The 19,761-nt window shown below is 46.0% G+C and overlaps 1 protein-coding gene across 1 annotated transcript in view; it reads right to left on the bottom strand.

The window, feature by feature from the left end:
- SYNJ2 (synaptojanin 2) overlaps positions 1-19,761 on the bottom strand; it is a 1,190,168-nt gene that overhangs the window by 102,413 nt on the left and 1,067,994 nt on the right. The window lies entirely within an intron of this gene.

Here is a 19,761-nt window from a genome sequence, read left to right as displayed (position 1 = left end):
TATTGCTTTCATTAATATAATGCTTTGCTATTAAAAATGCCATGCCACAATGAAAACATGTCCAACTTGTTGCACAATGTAGACGAGTCTAGACATGTAATAACATATTACAGTAAAGCATGCCAGGGCAAAATGTTGACATACCTAGACTGGTTGCACCAAAATGTCAGTCGAAGCACTAGCACTTATGGTTATTTTATCACAGATGCCCAGAAAAATATACAATGCTGCAGTAAGAAAAGGCTGGACTGGCAGCACCCAAATGCCAACCTAGCCAGGTAATTACACTTAGCAGGACTTCTTTATCAGAGATGCCCAGTTAAGAAATGTCAAGCCAAACTAAGAAATGACTAGACTGCACCAAAATGCCCCTCTAGCCACCAATACCACATATCATGCCTGCTTAGCCTGGATATGGATGACCATTACGATTTATCACACAATCCCTGCCCCACCCCAACCCCCCCCACACATCCCCTCTCGCTCCCACCCCAACCCCCAAAGTCAGCTTCTCGCCACCAAATTACCTGCACATCCCTTTTCCTTGTCCTAGTGCTTAGGTATGAGGCTCCTTGCCTCATAGATAAGTACTGGGATGAGGAACAGTGGGACTAGTAGTAGAACAAGTTACTTCTTACCTTGTAACGTTCTTTCGACGGGATGTTCCTCCGACGTATTCCTCATCTTAGATATATCCTTCCAGCTCTGCTGGCCTCGGAATTTTTTTTCTCTAGAGGGCGCTGCGCGTCGACGTCCCTCGAGTCGATGTCCTTCGACAGCCGCCGTATCGACGCTCGACGTCATCCTGCCTATAAAGGCCGCGCGCAGCGTCCGTTGCTCAGTTCCGTTTTGTAGCCCACAGTATTTCTGTCTGGACTAGACTAATCACCCTGAAGGAGCGTAAGCTGCAACAACAAGGGAAGTAGAACTGCAGGGATGGATGGGAGGGTCGATGAGGAATACGTCGGAGGAACATCCCGTTGAAAGAACGTTACAAGGTAAGAAGTAACTTGTTCTTCGAAGGGATTGTGTCCTCCGACGTATTCCTCATCTTACATAGGCTCCCATAGCAGTATTCTATATTCGGAGGAGGGAGTACTGACTTCACGCTGTCTTTTATTGATGAATAGAATGCAGTACAGCCCTTCCAAACCTAGTCTCTTGACTAGAGGAGGAATCCAGATTGTAAAAACGTGTAAAGGTATGGACAGACGACCATGTAGCGGCCGCACATATATCTTTAATCGGCACGCCTCTTTTGAGGGCCGATGAAGCTGCAATACCTCTGGTCGAATGAGCCCTAAGGTTTTGAGGGGGCTCTTTCCCTGCCAGTTTATAACATTCCAGAATGGCTAGAATGATCCATCTGGAAATGGTCTGCTTAGTTATTGGTAACCCCAGCTTGTGACCTGCGTAACCTACAAACAGCTGGTCCGCCTGTCTTATCCTGGCTAGTCTACTAATGTAAAAACTTAACACCCTCCTAGGGTCTAGTCTGTGTAACCTCTCTTCCTCTTTCCCCGGGTGAGGAGGAGGATAGAAAGATGGTAGGGTAATCTTCTGAGAGATATGGAATTCAGAAACTACCTTTGGGAGGAAATTAGGCTTCACTTGCAGGACAACTTTGTCTTTGTGAAAGATTGTATGAGGGGGTTTACAAGAAAGAGCTTGTAATTCGCTCACCCTTCTAGCAGATGTAAGTGCTATTAATAAAACAGTCTTAAGGGTAAGGAATCTTAACGAACAAGAATGGAGAGGTTCGAAAGGTGTACCCATCAGGAAAGTTAGTACTAAGTTTAAATCCCATAGGGGAACTTGGAATGGTCTTGGGGGATAAACATTGGTTAACCCCTTTAGAAACTGTATTACCAAGGGTAATTTGAAATAGGATGGTTCCTCCGCAGTACGCTTAAAGATAGATAGCGCTGCGAGATAGCCCTTAATGGTGCCAACTTGAAGGCCTGAATTTGCCAAATATAGTAGGAAGGACAAAACCATTGGTGTACCACATGAAAATGGGTCGATATTCTGTTCTCTACACCAGCTGCAAAATCTGTTCCAACGGCAGCGGTATAAAGACTTTGTTGCTGGCCTCCTTGCCGAAAGCAACACCTCCATAACATCATCAGGGAGGTCCCAATCCTTGTACCTCAGCCGTTCAGAAGCCAAGCGTGAAGGTTGAGGGTTTTGATGTCTGGATGGAGAACCTGACCTCCCTTCTGTGAGAGTAGGTTCTCTCTGAGCGGAAGTCGAATTGGAGGGCAGATGGACAAGTCTAGAAGGTCCGGGTACCACGTTCTCCTGGCCCAATCCGGGGCAATTAGGATCATGGTTCGCCGGAATCTTCTCAATCTCCTGATCATTTGAGGAATGACAGGGACCGGTGGGAACGCGTACAGAAGCGGAAACTCCCAGTCCACTATGAACGCGTCTCCCAGAGCTCCTCTCGGAGGAAATTCCCTTGAGCAGAACAGGTCGCATTTCCTGTTTAGGCTGGTGGCGAACAGATCTACCTGAGGGGTTCCCCAAAGGGCGAAGATCTCTTGAAGGACTTCCTGAGCTAGCTCCCACTCGTGGGAGACTGTATTCTGCCTGCTCAGAGCGTCCGCTGTCAAGTTCTTCTCTCCGGCTAGGTGAACTGCCGATAGAGAGATTCCTTCTTGGATTGCCCAAAAACCAGAGCTGCATCGCCTCTCTGCACAGGGGTAGTGATCCTACGCCTCCTCTCTTGTTGAGGTAGTGCATGGCCACCGTGTTGTCCGTCATTATCAGGACGTTCTTCCCTTGTACAGCTGGCAGGAAAGCCTTCAACGCAAGTTTGATGGCTCTCAGCTCTAACAGGTTGATGTGTAGTCTGGACTCCGATGGAGACCAACGACCGCTGATGGTCAAGTCGTTGGCGTGGGCTCCCCACCCCGTGAGTGAGGCATCCGTGACTACTGTTATCTCCGGCCAGGGTTGCCAAAACTGTTCTCCTTTCAGAATGTTCTCCTGACAGGCCCACCACTGAAGGTCTCGAGCCACCCTGCCGGGAACCTGAAGAAGATCTGTCATTCTCCCTGAGAATTGTGACCACTGAGTCCTCAGTGCCCACTGGAGGGATCTCATTCTCAGGCGAGCCTCTGGCACAAGGAAAATGCAGGATGCCATGAGGCCTAACAACCTCAAAAAGTCGAAGGCTGGGAGACGTTGGGCATGTTGGAACTTGGTAACCATCTGTAGAATATCTTGAGCCCTCACCTCTGGTGGCGAGGCTTTTCCCAGGGAAGTATCCAGGATTGCTCCTATGAACTGGAGTCTCTGCGATGGTATCATTTGGGACTTCTTTAAATTGAGGGAGAAGCCCAGTTTGTGAAGGGAGTAGCACACGTGATTTAGCTGGATCTGAGCTTGCTCCGGAGAAACAGCCCTGATCAGCCAATCGTCCAGGTAGGGGTAGACGTGAATCCCTTCCCTCCTTAGACTTGCAGCCACTACCGACATTAACTTGGTGAAGACCCTCGGGGCGGAGGTCAGCCCAAATGGCAGTACTCGAAATTGATAGTGAGAGTTGCCAATTGCGAACCTCAGGTATTTCCTGTGTTTGAGATGGATAGGCACATGGAAATAAGCGTCCTGAAGGTCCAGAGACACCAACCAGTCCTGAAACTGAAGGGCCTGGAGGATCTGAGAAAGAGTGACCATCTTGAATTTGTCTTTCCTGAGGAATTTGTTCAATTCTCGCAAGTCCAAGATGGGTCTCAGTCCTCCGTCTTTCTTCGGAATGAGAAAGTAAGGGGAATACCAGCCCTTGTTCCTCTCCGCTACAGGTACCCGTTCTATGGCACCTTTCTCTAGCAGGTCCAATATTTCCTGCAAGAGGAGCGGATCTGGAGCTTTCTGCGAGCTGATCCCCGGTGGATGACTCTGAGGTATACTTAGGAAAGGCAGGCAGTAACCTTGGGCGACTGTTTCCAATGCCCAAGCATCTGACGTGATAGCCTGCCATACCGTCAGATGTTGAGTCAAGCTGCCTCCTACAGGTGTCCTGTGAGGGGAGTCCTCAGAGTGGTTTTGGGGCGGCTGATGCAGATGCCGATGGTAAAGAGGCACCTGCTGTTGCTGCGGCTTTAGAATATCTACCCCGTCCACCTCGGGTAGTTCTTCTTTGACCCCTTTGAGCCGGTCGTCCTCTACCTCTTCCGAATGCGGAGTAGAAGCGAAAGGACTTTCCCCTCGCAGAGGTTCCCGTGGGACGAAAAGGAGTCTGACGGATTGCAGCTCCTAGGGATTTTGCTGCTGCTTTTGAAGTTTGCAGTTTTTCTAAACTGTCATCCGCCTTTTTCCCGAACAAAGAAGAGCCATCAAATGGCATGTTCAAGAGCCTGGCTTGCACATCTGGGGCAAAACCCGACTTTCTCAACCAAGCGAACCTCCTGGTTGATGTACTTGCCGCCATTGCTCTGCTGATACTGTCAGCCGAATCAATGCCCGTCTGGAGGGATTCGCACATAGCGTCTTTACCGTCCTGTATAATATTCAGGAACGCATCCCTTTCTTCTCCCTCCGGGATGCAGTCAGCCGCTGTAGAAGCACACTCCCAAAGTGTATGGCTGAACCTAGCAAGGGTGCAAGTAGCATTAACAGACTTTAACGCCATGCTACATGCTGAAAAGACTTTCTTTGCCATAGCATCATATTTTTTATCGTCCCTGTCCTGTGGGACTGTAGGATAAGCCGTCTTGACATCGGTAGAGGATGCTGCTTGTACCACCAGACTTTCTGGGGATGGATGTTTAGACAAGAACTCTGGGTCTGTGGAAGATACCCTGTACTTTGCAGACAGTTTTTTATTTACCGCTGGTATTACATCTGGGGTTTCCCAGTTTGTCATGATCTTTCTCTGAAGAGCTTTATGAAAGGGCACCACTGGATCCTCTTGTGGGCCTTTGTCAAGAATATCCGTGAGGTCATCTTGCTGGAAAGATTGTGAAGGTGTAGACCACCCCATGAACTCTGTAATCCTGGCCATTAAGGCTCTGTAGGGGGTTTCAGCATGCTCCCCTGGGTCTGGCTTAGCAAAATCCCCCTCAGGGGAAGTGTCTAACCCACTTGCCTCATGTAAAGAATCATGAAGATCCTTTAATCTGCGCTCTTCAGAGGAAAATTCCTCTCTAACTGGGGTTACAGGTCCCTGTAACTCAAATGTGTCTTGTTCAGACAAATCACTCTCTTCTAAAATTGAGGATATAGTTCTCAATTGTTCTGAACTCATAAAGGGAGTAAATCCCATTTCCAAGGCAGAGGGTGCCGAACTTGTCATTATTGGTCTCGAGAACGTCGATGCCGACGTCGAAGGCTTCGAGCGTGGCGTCGAAAACAGAGGTGGAGGCCTCGAGGACCTCGACAGAATTGGAATTCTACTCGACAATATCGACGCCATCGACGTCGAGGGCCTGGGGATCGACACTGGATGTGTGGTCACCGTGACTTTTCTCGGCGTCAACGCCGGTGTCGAGGCCGGCGTCGAGTCGACAGACCCGTGTGTCGAAGGTCCCTTCGACAACGGCGTCGAAGACATCGACCTCGACGTCGACGGAACCTTCGAGGAAGGTTTGGAGGTCATAGTCCTACTCGAGGGTTCGAGACGCGCTCGAGAGGTTTCTTTCGCCGGGTACTGCGACACGCGGCGTTTTTGACCTTCGGGTCTTTCGACCAGAGCATCGCTCTCGGCAGTCTTCAAGGGGGTCGAGGCCGCTTTCTCGAAGACGCTCATCATTTTTTTACTGAATTCCTCCCATTCAGCCCGGGAACTATGTTTCGTGGGGCAAGGGATTCTTTTTGGCGAAACAGAGGAAGAGGAAGACGGAGAAGGGGATCTTCGACGTCTCCTCTTCGAGTGCTTCGATCTCGAGGAGTGATGAGACCCACTCCGAGACCTGGAGCGTGAATGGTGACGAGGAGACGAATGTCTCGACTTCGTCGACGAAGAAGAAGCTTTAAAAGTCTTACCTTTCTCCAGCTTCCCCCTACGCTCCTTCAGGGCCTTAGCTGTCATGGACATACAGTCCTCGCACTCCGAACAATGGTGTTCGGCTCCCAAGCACCACAGACAATTTCTGTGAGGATCGGTCAACGACATCTTTTTCCCACAATCTCGTCATTTTTTGAAGCCGGATCGAGGAGTTGTCTGTTCCGACGAGGAAGCCATCGAGTACGGATCGAATAACTCGAGGTAAATAGGTTATTATCTGACTAAGAACTGAGCAACGGTATTCCGAGGCACCGAGTAGCGCGGAAAAACGGAACTGAGCAACGGACGCTGCGCGCGGCCTTTATAGGCAGGATGACGTCGAGCGTCGATACGGCGGCTGTCGAAGGACATCGACTCGAGGGACGTCGACGCGCAGCGCCCTCTAGAGAAAAAGATTTCCGAGGCCAGCAGAGCTGGAAGGATATATCTAAGATGAGGAATACGTCGGAGGACACAATCCCTTCGAAATGATGATTACAGGTAACTAAGCCAAGCATTACCTCCATATCCCTCTACCTCATCCCAGTGCTTGTGTATGAGGTAAAGTCCCTCATACCCAAGTACTGGGACGAGGAAGAATAGGGATATGAGTAATGAAGATTACCAATAAGTAACTAAGGGATTAAACACAAGTAGTGGTGTACCACCATTGAGCTGACTGGGCTTCAGCCCTCACCCCCCACCCCCTGAAATTTTGGGCTATGTTGACCTGACCTGGCTGACCTACAGAGCTGTTGCCGGACCGAACAGGACACTGATGTTAAACAGCACCTGGATTTCGCTGTTAACAAAAGCCTGGTAATTACTAACGTAAAGTATTTCACTGTTAGTACCTGCATTCAAATGCATAATTTTTCAGGCAATTGAAATCTTGATGTGGGTTTAGTACTTGGAAGCCAGGGAAGTGATTGGAAGGGTAGAGAGGGGACAGGAGATCGCTTATTCTCACAGCAGTCCATAAGTGGGTGCTTTCAGACTTCAGAGAGAGTTAACTGCTTGTAACATTGAAGCTGCACTAGAATCGTCTCATTAGAATGCATAAAGTTAGATGTCCCCATACAAATAACGTATCCCCTCCCCCACCGCCCGTGAAGTTAGCACCTCTCCCAACATTTGAAGGGTTAGCCCCCCCCAAAATGTAGGTTTCATTGTGCCCCTGAACACAAGTGCGCACACACACACACACACACACACACACACACACACACACACACACCCGCCCCCCACTGTGTACCCTTTCACCAGACAGTCACACAGGCAGACACCTATACATTTAAGTGTACACCGTTTCACCATGCACTCGACGTGCACATTTAATTGTGCACCGTACACTCACACACGCCATGCGTTTGAGGGGAGTCCTATTACTTCAAAAAGAAATGGTTTCTTTTTGAAGTCACCGAATGTCATAAAGAAATGATTTCCATTAAAGTCCAAACCATAATGGAAATAATTTCTTTATGAAGGCAGAGTGACTTCAAAAAGAAACTATTTATTTTTGAAGTCATAGAGCTCCCGCACCCCATATCATGGAGGCCTCCAGCCTAGAGGCTTCCATGTCATGGGGTGGGGTGAGCCCTCTGACTTCAAAAAGAAATGGTTTCTTTTTGTAGTCACTGCCTTCCTAAAGAAATTATTTCTGTTGCACTGTAACAGAAATAATTTATTTAGGAAGGCATAGTGACTACAAAAAGAAACCAACATTTCTTTAAATCTAATGGGCCCCCCCATCCCAGGCCATGCGGTGGCTGGGCCCCTTGCACCGCAGGTGCTCCCATTATGGCAGTGTTCACCACCCAATAGCATTTACAGCTAAACTGAAATAGGTTTCAAATCAATTGGCTGTCAATCAGCACGGCTGCAACCCTTTTGTTCAAACCCATCCACTGGTTCAGGCTGCAGCCATGAGCAACATTTCTTTATGTAAGGGTGCAGAGGTACAAGTCTGATACAGTGGTGGCATGTTTGTTGGCAAAGACTTATTAATTTCTATGTAAAAGAAAAGGAAAATCCTATCTTGCCGTATTCCTATGAGGGGTTGCCCTACCTCAACAAAAATACTAAGGGCTCTGTCAAGATGTCGAGTAAAGCAAATGTCCACTGTCTTTTGTCCACACCTATTTCCGTTCCTTACACTCTAAATCTAACTAAGGAAAAACGGGATGTCTTCTTCACCCAGAAGGAGGCTTCTCTTATTCTGGATATGGCTTTCAAATGTTCAATTCTTGTTGAGAAAACGCAATGAGTGGTTCTTTAACCTAAAAGTTCTTGATCTTTAAATGCTCTTCCAAACATACAAAACACAGTTCCCAAACATCAGGGGGGTGGCTCTTCCTTTATTCTCCAGCTCACAAATGTAGCACCAAGTCTGGTTGTCATGGCCACAGGCCCCAGAACACAAAAACCACACCATCGAGTAATGGGGTGTCACACTTTTCTTTTGGGAATAAGAGCACACCTAGGCAAAAGCATTTCTTTAAACATAATTTATTGAATTCAACTCTTTTTGTAAAGGATACGGATCAATGATCCTTCAACGAGCAGCAGGCTTTCTTTTCGTTCCAGAAGAGGGAGAAAATAATGAGTCTCAGGAAAACTGTCCCTTTATTCTTTTGTAATCCGTATGGTAAACTTAAAAAAAACATAAGCATCAGTTATTCTTTTCTGCAACTATGATCTATGCTTTAAACAGCTTCCTTTCATTTCATAGGTGCAGGTTTCCAGGGTACAGGTGCGTATTTTCTGTACAAGATGGTCTTATATTAGGTTTTCTCCCTCTTCAAAATGTTGCTATATTTCCTGTATAACAGTGTAGGGCAATTCTCCTCTTCATAAAACTTGTTTCACCTCATTAGTGTTTTACCATCCAACGCTCTTTTCCTTCTTGGTAGCCTGACATTGGAGTAGGGGGCTTCGTGACTAATATTGCGTGAACGAGGCAGAATAAACCTCTGCAGTCTTAGATTATACTCCTTGTAAGAAGCGCTGTAGCTTCCAGCAGGCCGGACTCCATAAGACACCCCTCTACAGTGGCGTCTGGTAAGAAGCGCTGTAACTTCAAGCGGGCCAGGCCCCCGTAAGACATACCCCTCTTCAGTTGTGTCTGGTATGTGTTATCTTCACAACCTTCTCTCTCTCTCTCCAACAGCTGATCAGAGCAGAGTGCCGCCAAGACAGCAACAACTTTCGTCTCCGTCGCACAGATAGGTCGCACCTCATCAGTTTCACAACGTATTAATTTCAAACAGGAACCTTATATCACTCTCTTCCTTCTTATATTACGACGGAGCTTCATTAGTAAGCCCACTCGTAACTGACATTTTCTTCCTCAGCTCCCTCACTGTTTCCTGGCAACCAAAAACAAAGGACATTAAAGGAAAGCACCCAGGCACTTAGTGATACATGTATTATTGAACTTCCCACAGTCCATCAACTAAGCACCGCCCACTTAAAGTTATCCTTTCTTCTTTTGCCTGCCCTGCAGCCTGTTATTGCTGGAGACCAACTTGAGATTTAAGCCTTCACATGGGGCAATGGGTCACTTGACTCACTTATGTCCCTTTGGGACCCATAAACACAGGGGCCATGGCTGGACTCAGTCCTGGTGATCATATAGAGATGTGGGCAGGAACACTTTCAGTGCAGGAGTGCTTTTACTTTATTTCAGTGCAGGAGTGCTTTTATTTTACAAGAACTTTCCAGGAGCTGAAAGCCTTTATTCCAGAGAACATCCTCATGTGCTGCCTCATCGTGTGTGGCTACCTAGGCCTGGTTTTCATGTGCTGAGTCATCGGGTGTGGCAGGCAGGCTGAACCTGTTGGGCGTGGCTTCAGAAGCTCAGCTATATAAGCTTCTCCATCCTTAAGGCCGGGGCTTCGCGTTACTGTGCACTCACGTGCAATGTGATGCTCACAGGCGCTTGGACCAGTTTACTTACCTTTTAAACCAGGCGTTCTCCTGCATACTCACCTCCAGGAAACCGGTGCTTCATAGCTTCATCTGCAGACTCATCTCCTGACATCCAGTGATCTTGATCCCCCAGCACCGCACTCCGCATCCACGAACTCGGACCCTGTGAAGAAGAAGAAAGACAAGGTTAGACCATCCGTCCTAGGGCCGTGCCGCATTTGAACCGTGCATGCCCCCTAGTTAACAATTTACCAGCTACTGTACCGCTGCAGCTTCGTTCCTCATTCCCTCTGGCTGCCGCCTCGAGCTCTGCAGCTTCTACCGTTGCGGCAACATCACCTGCAAGGGAAGAAAGCAAAAGAGCAAACATCAAAAGTGGAACGGACAGCAATACAAGACAACAAACTTTACAATCCAACAAAAACAGATAAGGAAAGACAAAGGCACACAGGAACACTTACCTGTAGTCCAGATCATACAAGCGCCCCTGCGAGAAGCAGCAGGACGAAGTGCTCGCCAAAACTAATTAACAGGTGAGCTTTCCAGGGACATCGCATCCCATGGGTACCACAGTTTGGGAGAAGCGATCTGGAAGGGGATCAGGCGCATAAGCTGGCATACTCACACCCCCATATTGTTCACGCAGGAGAAGACCCGAGCAGCATCACCTATTACCACCAGTCACCACATAGGCGCAGACGGTGAATTCGGACCCAAGCGACCTCACCGCCGGGAGGGCTGCAACCGTGCCCAACACGTCCGCAGAGACCAGATGAGCGTAACACTGGTTCACTAGCCTGCCACACTTGACTACAGACTTTCTTTATTTCTTTGTGCAGTACACAAATGTAGTATCAAACCTGGTGCACTATCCTACTATGTAAACATATGTGTTTACCCTTCCCAAAATCTCAGGGGAAATTACTAGCAAACTAGTGTAACTGCCTGGTCCAGTTTACTATTGTACAGCTTCCTTTCCTGGAGGTCTGTATCTAGTCTGTCTATCCTACTAGACTTGTCTGTAGTAGTTCTTTTCACCATAACAGTTCTCAAATATAAGGGACGGGAGGGTGAGTCTCTTCCCCTGCTCTTTCTCCAGCTCACCAATGTAGCGCTAAGTCTGGTTCAGTATCCTGCCAGACTTGGGTATAGATCTTAGAATTCCAGAAAATGATTCTTCTTTTGGCAGTGGTCTCTCGACCACGGATTTTACTTTCTTGCACCTCTCTTTCTCTCATACGTGTGTCCCAGACCCCTCTGGGTTGTCTAGGGGTCTCCCCGACGTCTTCTGTAGCTTGTTCTCTTTTGTGGGCTTCTCCAACCCCTTTATATCTGTGTGGCCTCTCCCCGATTTATTCTTGGCCCAGGCCCCTTGATTGCGTGCTTCTTTATACTTGTGTGGGTTCTTGACCACTGTGTGTTTTTGCTAGGCTCTTCCTGCTTCAAATGGGTCAGAGAACCTGACGTGTTGTTCTGGTGGGGTTTCACCAACTTTACATGGGTCCCAGACCGTTGTGTGCTGCTTTTGTGGGCCCTCTGCCACAGCTTCACTCAATGTCCACTTGAAAAAACCTGGCGTACTCTCCTGCCAGGTACTGTTCCACATAGGATATTTCGTAAAGTTCTGTTCAGCTTTCACAGTTCTTCCACTATCCCTTTCTGCTTCTCGAGATATTGATACAAATCTCTTTAATCAATTTCATGCCCTTCACATCTCACCAGCCGGCCCGACCCTTTCCCTCCATTTGTGAAATGTTGTCAGGGCCTCCGGTCTGTCCTGGGAGTGGAGCGGGTCTTCTGCACTGCTTCCGCGTTCAGCGTCCTCTTCTCGGCAGCTCTGCAGCGGTAGGCCCACTCTCGCATCCTTAGCTGCATGCCTTCTCCCTGCATTGGTTTTGCCTGTCGGGCTTCATCTTTCTCTGTCACCGGAGACAGCGTCTTGTTCCCCTCCCCTCGGGTCACTTGCTAAGGAACCGGCATCGGATTCCTCACTCCTCCAGGGCTGGCTTGACAAGGCACACCGATCGCCCTTGCTTTGTATCACTTGGGCTGTCTCCAGTAGACTGTACCGCGTATGGTGGTTCCTCGGTGGGCCTTTGCCTCCTTGCCTGATCTGCTATATCTCAGTTATTGTATGCACTCCACCTGAGTAAGCCTCACTGTTCCTCGTCCCAGTATGACCTGAATGAATGAAGCCCTCTACTCTACAGAGATACATAGAGGTATGGGGGACCACAGGGGACTGAGTGGGGTGAGAGGAAAGAGGAATAGGAATGGAGGGGGTGAATACTGTGTTCTCCCAAGCCTATCGTCACTGGTCGTATGGAGGGTTTGACTCCCCAGGACATACACCCGCTGAGTACCACCCCCAGGGGGACTATCGGGTAGCAGCCTCACCTCCCTGGCCACATGGGAAGGGACTCCCTCCCCTGGGAGCAGTGACAATACCTTGGGATTTAGAAGTCCTAAATATCATAACCTGAACAGAGGTGAGCTTTCTCAAATCAAGTCCTTGTTCACAGACACCAGTATCACAATCAGACCAGCAGATAAGGGTGGAGCTATTGTCATTATGAACTCAGAAGAGTTCCACCAAGAATGCATGAGACAATTATCGGAAACGCAAAACTTGAAACTGATCCTACCATGGGAATCAATTAAGATTTGGAAGCCATTCAGACGATGGCAGAGGAAAGGGAATGGATCAACCATAAAACCAAAGCTTTCTTGTTCACTAACCATCCGAAAATGCCACATTTGTATATGCTTCCCAAGATTTATAAAATACTTAACAATCCCCCCAGCAGACCGATTGTAGCGGCAAATGGAAGTACATTACAACTTTTAGGTATCTATCTGGACTTCGTTTTCCAGCCTATGATACAAAAAACCTCTACATACGTGAAAGACACCACACACTTCTTACAGATTCTTAGCCAAATCCAACTTTCACCAACTGATATTCTTTTCACCATTGATGTCAACAGCTCGTATACAAGTATTCCCTCAGGATCAGGGAAAAGAGGTTGTGGAATGGTTACTCATGCAGGAAGTATCAATAGAAGCAGCAAAATAATTCTTGATGGTTTTACTTAACTATCACTTTGAATTCTTGCTTCGAATTTGGCAAAACCTACTACCTCCAAACTTCTGGTACAGCAATGGGTGCCATGATGGCACCAGCATATGCCAACAGCTTTATGTACCAATTTTAAACTATGCATGTACTTGAGCAACCAATGTGGAGGAGATTTGTCAAAAACTGGCATAGATACATTGACAATATCTTTGGAGTATGGGGTGGAAGCAAAGAAGAACTGCTGGGATTTTTGGTATACCTCAAGAGTATAGACAATAGAATCCAATTCACAATGGATATCGTCAATCCCGACATTCACTACTTGGACGTCCAAACCAGAATAATTAGCACAAGCATTACCACAACATTATATGCTAAACCCATGGGCAGGAACAATTCACTGCACAGGATGAGCTTTCATCCTCCGAACATTCTCAAGGACCTACCCTATGGGCAAATGCTCAGAGTCAAATGCATAGTAAGTGATCCTGATGAAAGTAATGAACATCTGACCACACTACAAGAGAAAGTACGGGATTGAGGTTATGCAGATTAAGATCTCCAAAGAGCATTGTCAAAAATGCACATGAAAGACTGTGCAGATCTTTTGGAAAACAAAGTGGAATTAGATAGCTCTGACCTAGTCTGTGTGTCAAAATATTCTACTGAAAGCAGACTGATCAAGCAGAGCATAACAAAACATTGGAGTATCCTAACCAGTGATGACAGAACCAAACCTCTTTTCCCCCAAACCACCGGTATTCGCATAGCAAAAAAGCAACAATCTAAGGAATATGCTAGTGGATACTCAAGGTAAAACTCAGACATCCTGATAAACATCCAGGAACATATCTGTGTTCGACTTGTGGAGATTGCAATAACATTATAAAAGGACCTACAGTTTCCCACCCCAGAACAGGGGCATGAATCAAACTGAAACACAGTGAGACATGCACTACAGAGAATGTGATATACTGCATTAAATGTATTATGTGGGAAAGACAGCAAGGAAGATAAGTCTAAGACTCAATGAGCATAAATCCTGCATCAGGAACAATAACCAAGCTTCGGCTGTAGCCAGACACTTTGCCGAAAAAGGGCACACAATTTCTCAACTAAGATTTCAAAATCATAGAGATTGTTGATACAAAAGGACATCATGTGAATGCTAAGAAGAAAAGCTCAACAGGATTCTTTTTGGATAGAGAGACTTGATTTCCTTTCCCCAAGAGGCATCAATGAAGAATGGGACCTTGATTGTTTTCTTTGGCCAGTTCTAACTTGGATATGACTTCTCTGTCAACATAGTGTTACCTAACTGTATAATATTTCCTTATTCTGATTCTCAGTATTCTTCGAATATGCAATATTATGATCAATATGTCAATGGGAAACCATCAACTGTGGAGCATTCCCTCCGATTTTGAAATTGTGAATATGTATATTACTTTGAAGGACACAGAACCAAATATCCAAGAACTTACTCTATGGTGTATCCCAGTTACCCTTGCTGATACTAGCACATATTTATTGATGTGACGTTTCGGAAACAATTCAGTTTCAGTTGACCAATCATTATTGGAAATTATCTAAAATTCCGATTTTCGAATTTGGGCAGGACACAATCTGTAATGCGAGCAGTACCTTGCTAACGTGCTATAATGTGTCACGGTTTTCCATGCAATTCCGAATCATAAACACATACAATATACCATTAACCATATTCTGATAATTTAGCGGTTCCAGTGGAACTGTTTAACAAGTTTATTTGGACTTGATTTCCCAGTGCATTCCTGACTATAACATATATTACTGCCTCTCTTACTGTAATCACTATGGTAACATATAGCTGTATCCTATTAAGGCAACACAAACTTAGCCATGTCTGTACCTCTGGACTTCAATACCCAGATCACCTTTAGCCAATACATCTTGCTACATCTTTGTCTGTTTTTGATTGTCACTATCCCAGCCTCTTTCTTGAACTTCAATACAAGAGTAGTTAGCCTCTAGCATATGAGTTTCATAATTTTGAATCATCTTAAATAGGAACGTATATTCCTTCTTTAGTCACATGAGCTTTATTAATTTCTTTTCGCCGATCCGTTCAGCAAGTAACATACACATTCACTAGTCTTACAAACGTGTCATTTCCCATTTCAACATGGCCGCATTACCCATGTGGTCGCATCACCACGGTAAGCAACAGTTTACTTGTTCAGCAACACGCAGCGCACAGCGATGGCTTTCTTGCTGTTGAAGGTATGCATTTCTACCATAGACATGAGGTGATCTTCTGACAATCATAATTTTGTGGTGTATAGTTGATATTAATCGCTGTGATAAACGTTTGTAAGCATGCAGCAGTTGCCACTGAATTACGTGACACGAGGCAGATATATTTAGAATTATTCTTTCTGTCAATCTAATATATATATATGAGGCGATTAGCTTTGGGATGCATGGTTGATATACATCTCTGTGACAAACGCCTGTATGCATGCAGAATTTGCCACTGAATTATGTGACATGAGGCAGATATATTAAGAATTATTCTTTCTGTTAATTGAATATAGACATGAGGAGATTAGTTACGTATGGTAACTCTGCAATATATCGCCATAGATATTGCAGTAAAATACATTTATATGTACGCAGAAGGTGCCAGTGACTCAATTGACACGAGGCACAGAGATTAAGAAGATTTCTTTTTGGCTGGCAACTCGCTGGATTACAACATCTATTCCTTTGGTGAGATGGATCTTAGTTTATATTAGACACAAGATGGACTTACTATACAACATTATAGAAGTATTATTTTTACTGTGCAGGGACACGAGAAGAATGACAGTATAGCCATATATTGACTCTCCATGGACGGTGGAGACATTTCCTTTCACATTCACTACGGTTAAACAGGTCAGTTCAGTTAATTGCAATATGGACCAGGCTCTAGATGACACCATATTACCTTTACACCATTCTAACATGTCCAGCACCTAATAGAATTTCCTTCTATTTGTTTCTCTTTTATTTTACAGCACTCATGACGACTCTTCCACACGTATGTATAATCCTTATGTGTAATATTGATTTATACTGTCATATGAACTATGGATAACTGGGGATATCTATAATGATTATACCATCACAACATGGTGGTTCAAACTGCTTTTTTTAACATTATCATGGAATTTATTGTAATTATGGCCGGTGCAATGATGTGTGAAATACTCTAACATATGATTCTAACGGTTTTTGAATTGCATACGATTTGATTCTTTTGCTTTATTGTTTGACAACTATGATCATATTGATTTGGTACCTGATGATAATGACCTCACAATGATGGACAGTGGTGTCCGAAATGCATTGGCCCCTGTGAATGCATCTGCAAAATTTCTACATACTAATCTAATTGAAGAATAAATCAGCTAATTGAAGTGAAGCAACATAAAAAAGTGTTGGAAAATCTTTGTATAATTTTTTTAACAAGTAAGAAAAGCCAATCTTTTTGGCAACTGGGAGTGCAGCCCACACCGCTGGCTTAACAGCCAAGGTCTTTTCCTCAATACCCTGGGATTTGTCACATTTCCCATTCAGGAATATTTGGATTTCGAAATGTTTGGGATCCCCAACTGCTCTCCATCACAAGCCGGGTACATTTCTATTGTGCACAGTTTTGTTCAGATTCACGAACCGAGACAATGTTATAAGCTGCCCAAAAAGTTATCTTCCCATGGGCAAGCAAACTTAACCATAACTAAAGGGTTGCAAACCCTGCAATGTATAGATATGTGTGTATGTCCTCGAACATTTGTCAAGTTCACGAACATCATAACAATGTCCTTGAACATCTGAGATGCTCACGGACATTGGAGAAGAAAAAACAACCAATTTCTTTGCCTTTTTCTAGACGTATTCCAACCCATGTTTACCACCCATCACATCCCCAAAGGTTCTTTCATTTGTAAGACAAGTGCAAGGTTGTGTTTTTGAATATTTTTTTCAGTGCAATGTTCATAGACTATGGCATAGTTTGCGGATCAAACGTACGGCCATTTAAAATGCTTTGAGGCACCTCACACAAATAGGATGTCTGTGAATGTCACGTGGCTCCCTGATTGGTCTAGGGACTTCCGCAGACCCGGAATCATGTAGTGAGTCCACAGAGTAAACTGAGATATAATTATTTTTGTACTTCGTTTTTAGGCATTTTTCAAAAATGTGCTGGACGGATTAACATCAAATGTACAAAAGCAGCCTTTCGAGACCAGGTCGCGCTCTTTGCACAAGCGTGGTGCAAATCCGTCCAGCAGTTCGGGCTGCAGTCGTAACCAACATTTCTGTCCCATTCAAGTCTATCCGGATTTGGAAAGGTTTCTGACCCACCTTGTTGAAACTGCACCAAACATTGCAAAATAATTTAGAGTCAGACCTATATTTCTTTTGGAATGTTTCGTGCAGATTTGCCAAACAGTGACAAAGTTATGAGCTGCTCAAAAAATGCTCTTCGTATGGGAAAGCCAATTTAAGCATAACTACAGGGTCGCTATTGTCGTGATATATAATGAATAGGTCTATGATCCTTGACATACCTGCTGGTGCTGTTATTGATTTCACATATTAAGACTGACTTGGTGAGCGCAGTTATGCAAGGAGGCGAAGAACAGAGTTAAGACATACCCTCCCAAAGGAGGTTACAAAAAGTTAAAACAACACATTATCAATAACATCATTCTGCAGATATGACCTATAGTATCAGTTACCCTGAACCGTAGCCAGTAAAAGCTCTTCCATGATGTTGAGTATTATTCTTTTGGTTACTCGTAACCAGGACTGGAAGGTGCCAATAGGTCGATCCAGATGGGTAAAAGGTTGGATAGTGATGTTTGTTTCGTGCTTCTTTACAATGGGCCTCATTGCAAGTTGGGTGGTGCGTTAAACATTAGTATGGCGGATTTTGGAGGATTCATCCCTCCAGCTATGAGCAGGTGGTAAATCTGCCACCTTGCCACCAAATTTCCAGAGGAATTACTGCAGCAGTAATTTCACCGTAATCCCCCATGAAGTTCTATGGACTCCAATTAAATGGTGACTAACACTGCCACCACTTGTAATCTGGTGGTAATACCGCCAGACCAAGTGGCAGTAACGGTATTACAATGCGTGGCATCTGGGGGCATGGCTACAGAGCCATGTGAACGGACGTGCTTCTTGTGGAGCTCTGACAGATCCTGCAAACGTGGAGTAACCCGAAGCAATAGAAAATGCTTCTGATTACATATGAATATGTAGAGAACCATCACTGAGAGTTTGAGACCTGCAGAACGAAAGGATTCCTGTCCCCGCAACGAAACAGAGGTCGCGGAAATCAGGGAAAGTATGATCTAAAATGGCGGACGCTTAAGAACAAAGAAACTTGAAAGTCGGCCCGACCTCCAGGCAACACAACAAGAAATCAGGACGCAAGACTGAATAATGGGACCTCTGATGTGGCGAAATTAGACTGCAGGCCTAGCAAGTTTGTTACAGCGAAATCGGTCAACAGAGCTCTGCTGTACGGTTTACGAGCGGAGCTGCATGAGGCTGGACCCTGCAACATGGATGCCGATGGAGCCGCGGGCGTGCCCGGCTGGAAGCGAAAAGTACGAGGCACTCGGCGTGAAGCCGAAACAATAGCTGTGCGGCTCTGGTGGAACAGTTGTGCTGCCACATTGTAGCAAGAAGCAACCTGCACGAGGGGCGCGGAGCTCAGCCGGAGCGAAGTTGGAAGGCCAGAGCAACGTGAAACACTGTAACAAGATCGCTTGCCACTACCGGATGAACGGAGCTGGGAACGCTGCGCACAGCGGGGAGGGGCAGATCTCTCAAATAGAAAGACAAAGGAGCCACCTAGAGACACAGACAGCAAAGCTGAAAGGCACACTGTGAGTTGGTGGGAAAAAAGCCCTGCCTACGACCCTAGTCAAGGATGGTTTCCATTCGGATGGGACCTTTGCTTTGTGTAGGCAAAGGTAAATGTGCCTTATGGTGCGAACGTGACATGATGGTGAGGCCGTTGGGGCTGAGGCTCGTCAGGAACTAAGACTGGTGAAGAATCCACCATAGTAAAGCCACCAGAGACAGTACCTGTGGAAGGGGAAGCACCCTATACAGTGATGTCTTACAACTGAATGATGCCCACATGCACACACTGAACGAAGGAGAGTGTCACCACTGAGTGTTTTTGGGCGGCATACAAAAGTGGTCGTTGCAAGACAGGCCGGCAGTGACGCTAACACCTAGCAGTGTAAGCCAGACATGGAAGGCTATACGATACAGATGAAGGGGTGAGACTTGGTGAGGAATGACATCCTTGAGGCTCCACGACTCGTATAGACCGAAGGAGTCTGGGTACAAAGAAACCACATGAGAGGACTGCTGAGGCCCGGACACTGGTGACAACACGGGAAGCACACGGAACTGAGGTCTTGAGACACCTAGACACATAAGGGTGATCCAATCACATGCCAAGACAAGCCAGATCGGCCGCCCGCCTAATTGAGGTATATTTGCTAGGACGCCTTTGCAGCGGCTCACCGAAGAAACTCCGTGCCCACGTGTCTCGAGGATAAGGTCACCTGTGCAGTTCACAAGCATAATGACGTCCAAAGTGGGCAAAACAAAAGCAAAACAATTTTCAATGGATATTTTTGCCAAGCCCAATGAAACCGGGGAAGGCGCAAGCCAGTCGGCACAGATCACGCCAGGTAAAGCT

The sequence above is a fragment of the Ambystoma mexicanum genome, chromosome 4q (assembly GCF_040938575.1).
Source record: "Ambystoma mexicanum isolate Mex_15411 chromosome 4q, UKY_AmexF1_1, whole genome shotgun sequence".
Lineage (NCBI taxonomy): Eukaryota > Metazoa > Chordata > Amphibia > Caudata > Ambystomatidae > Ambystoma > Ambystoma mexicanum.
This window is presented reverse-complemented; position numbering and strand designations above follow the sequence as displayed.